At 33.8% G+C, this 4,075-nt stretch overlaps 1 long non-coding RNA gene across 1 annotated transcript; it reads right to left on the bottom strand.

The window, feature by feature from the left end:
• Positions 1-2,140: 2,140 nt before the first annotated feature.
• On the bottom strand, positions 2,141-3,572 carry LOC133171609 (uncharacterized). The gene is made up of 3 exons (XR_009718822.1): positions 2,833-3,572; positions 2,454-2,518; positions 2,141-2,204 (listed from the first exon to the last, which is right to left on the bottom strand). It is a non-coding gene; the product is annotated as an uncharacterized LOC133171609 (long non-coding RNA).
• Positions 3,573-4,075: the final 503 nt, after the last annotated feature.

The raw sequence follows: 4,075 nt of genomic DNA, 5'->3' as shown, positions 1-4,075 counted from the left end.
ACAAAACCTGAAACGAGGAAGAATTTTTTCCGGATGTTTTCTCTGGGCTCCTAACGCCTAATTATTATCGTTATAGTTTTAAGAAAAATGGCTTTAAGAATGCACCAGAATCCACCTAAATGCAACCATTTATTAATTTAATTTTTTTTTTGCTCAGTAGAGGATACCCCTTTCAGACCCCCCACCCCCACCCCCTTAATTCCAGCAACCCGTTTTTAGAAACCTGTCGATACGGCCTTGCTGTAGTTAGTTTCTTTGATCAATACTAACATTAATAACATTGATATTATCGAGATACCTGTGGTATATACACAGGCACTTGTTTCCGTAATAAATTTTTAACCCATAGCGGTACATCATTGTACTATGGGTTAAAAATTTATTACGGAAACAAGTGCCTGTGGGTATTTACTATTAATATATTTCAAGTTAGGATTCTCGGTAACTTACTGCAGTATATTCAAGGACTGTAAACTTGTTAACTCTCGGGAGAGTATTGCTACAAGTAGACTTCAAACTTGAAGAAAAACAAAATCTTATGTAATATTAATTATCTTTCCATACACAGCAAAAACCTCATTCATTTTATCCTCTCCCTAAGGATCGAAACCCATTTGAAGAAATGCACTAATGTATTGCTTATAGATAGAAGTGTAGCCAGATACATGATATAAATCTATAATTCAATTTACTATCGATAAAAAGAATCAGTACACTAGACCTATACTAGTCTATATACAAGCTAAGCCTATGGAAACCCAAATTAACAGAAACTCAAATAATTGAAAAGATCTTTAATTATTGTAAAGATATCATCAATCCATTTCAGGCCCGTAGGAAGCAATTTCAGTTTGGGGAGGGGGGGGGGGGCACAGCCATACATTTTCAGTTGAGGGGGCACTATCGACTTCCAAAAATTCCTTGACAAGCCAAAAAAAAAAAAAAAGGTCATCAGACGTATTTATTGAGGGGGCACAACACAAGCATATAGTAGCTCTATTTTCTATAGTCATCCATATATATCGGCAAAATTATTGGAAGCACGGCCCCCTCGTCCCCCCCCCCCCCGTTCCTACGGCCATGCATTTGATGGACGCAACATTCATCAAATATATTGTTAATGATATCTTCAATTTTGAATTATTACATACGCATTAATTAATTAAGATCTATTGTTGGTATCGTTAATTCATCTGCTGAATTGATGCGCGCAAAATATTGAGTTGTTGCTCTCTTCAAATGAATTAAATGATATCAACAATATTGAATTGTACGGAAGCCGGTAGGTGCCAGGTAGAAAAATATTTTATCTGGCGGCCGCCAGAAACCTATCTGGCGGCCGCCAGATAAAAAGATGTGGCGGCCGTCAGATAACTTATCTGGCGGCCGCCAGAAAGTTATCTGGCGGCCGCCACATAATTTCTGGCGGCCGCCAGATAATTATGTGGCGGCCGCCAGATAACTTTCTGGCGGCCGCCAGTTATTTATGTGGTGGCCGCCAGATAAAATATTTTTCTACCTGGCACCAACCGGCTCCCGTAGTACTATTGATACATGTATGCTCGCAATAATGTCAACTGACGAGAGCAATAACTTAAATGTGTACAATAATTGAATTATTGCTCTCTTCGATTCAATTTAGGAACACGATGATCATTGCTCGCTTCGACATTGAATTAATAATATCATTAAATTAGATATAACAATTCTTATTACAGTGAGAACAAATATTTAATGTATACTTCAGTACTTAGAATTAACAACTTAGAGCAGACGGTATTAACTTGAAAGAATATGGACTTTTTTTTTTATCTTCTACTGACACAGCAAATCCATCGGGGCAGAGAATATAAATTAAACTCCCTGATTTGGGACACAAAAAGACTAAGATAAAGTAATTGAAAATATTTTTTGTATGTATTTTTCAAATATTTAAGTTAAACAATTTATTTCAGTTCATTAATAATAATATACTTCATTGTCCGTGAACATTTTCCCTGGAGAAATATGGCAGCTACCCTATCTTGAAAAAGAACTAGAAAAAAATCAATATGTACATATTTATATGTTAAATTTTTTTCAAAGTCCACAAAACATTTTTTTTGTTAGTGTTGTAACAGGGATTTGTGTAAATAAACAAGCACGCCTCTGTCAGGTTCAGGTCTATTTTATTGACACAGTGAGCAGTATATATTAACATAGCCCTGAAATATAATAAAACAACAATATTATATCACATCAAATCAATCCTATTAATGCATCATTTATACATACATCTAGCTCTCATAGATAACATATTGATAATGATATATTATAGACAAGATGTATCTTTATATGTACATTGACTCTCAATTAAGGGAGATAACTCTTACAACTGATACATAGACTTTACATATTTTCTCCCATATAAAGGCATAAAAAAATATTACTAATTAAAACAAATAGTTCCTCACCATTCTGTGGGAAAAGGCTTTAATTACCACATGTATGTATGATGTCATAAACATGTATATGGATTCTGTAATTTAATACAGTATACATTAAAATATATATTCCATTAAAATAAAAAAAATCATCTGTTCACTTTGAACAAAGTAACCAAATATCTTGGTCATAAAATATATAGTGTAATTTGAACATAACAATTTACACTTTCAATATATAACATTACTGATCTTCAAAATCAATAATTCCAATCATAAAAATAAATATCTTTCTCTCATGGTCATTCATTCTATTAATATAAAGTGTAGAAGGGATTTATTATAATTGCATATTTACAGACTGCACAAGTTAATTAACTATTAGCAATAAAGAAAAGTTAGTACTTACCAAAAGTGGAAAAAAAGTCAGTCTCCAAGTCAAGGTCATGAGAGAGTCCATAAAATGAAGTCTTGGTAATCTCTCAACAAGACAAAGAATGAATATTTTGGCGGTAAAACCAATGACCAAAAGAATAAAACCAATGAGATCCAACTTTATAAACAAACTACCAATGAAAACCAATAAAACACCAAAACCTCTGACCTGCCCTAAGGTAACTAATTATCTATATACAGGTGTACAAGTTTACAGGTAGGGCTAGGGAAATAAAGGGGTGGATCCAACATTTTATCTATTATGGTAGTTTAATTTATTTACATTTAATTTAAAACATTTATTTATTAAATATATTCCACACTACTACAACCTCCCCCTGGTTGCAGAATGACGTCCACGTCATTCAACGGTGAAGTTTACGGCATAAAATAACAGATATGTACAAATATTAAAAACACATTACTGAGATGATGACACAATATTTAAAAGAGTCATCTGGCACAAATTAGAGTCCACACTCTGTAATAATCCATCCTTCATCATCTCTTTTACAAAGTTGGCTCTACGTAGCCAGTCTGGTTCTGGTTGACCTTGTGTCATCATAACATAGTCCTTGGTCCATTCTGGAACCTTTCTCTGTCTTGCCGACTTCCGCGGAGCGGGAACTGGGTTATCGTGATTTGGTTCATCTTCATCTATGGAAGGCTGATTATCGTCTGCTTCTTCAACAACTTCATCTTCTACTACTTCATCTTCTTCTTCAACCTCACCCTCAGTCTGATTCGCAGGCTCCTGCCTAATTCTAACACAGCCATGGTTCATTTTATATTCACAGTACGCGTGCTTTAATTAAACGCCGGTGACTTTATAGTGTATTTTTCCATAATTATCTTGCACATATATAAAGACAAATGTCAAATATCATAAAATTCGAAATCATTTTTTTAAAATTCAAATCGATTCTGATTGGGGCTTTTTCGCTGCAGTATTCATGAAACATGAAACATTTTATTTCACTTTAAATATGGCCTCACATGAGGCATAAAAGTACAAAAAGAAATAAATCAACAATGAAAAGGTAACAAATTAACAAAGGAATAACATATATACAACATTAATTTAGAGTCATTGGAAGGAATTTCAAGAGTGAAATAGAGACATTACAATCTTACAAAATTTTGCCAAGCAAAGTAAATTTATCATTCAGGCGATGAGATGAAAAATCGGGATCGACATTCTGGAATGACGTCACAAA

This window comes from Saccostrea echinata, unplaced genomic scaffold (assembly GCF_033153115.1).
Source record: "Saccostrea echinata isolate AGI-Se365-2 ecotype Australia unplaced genomic scaffold, CSIRO_AGI_Sech_v1 ptg000054l, whole genome shotgun sequence".
In the NCBI taxonomy this organism is placed as follows: domain Eukaryota; kingdom Metazoa; phylum Mollusca; class Bivalvia; order Ostreida; family Ostreidae; genus Saccostrea; species Saccostrea echinata.
The sequence above is the reverse complement of the archived record's forward strand: the minus strand, read 5'-3'. Positions and strand labels throughout refer to the sequence as shown.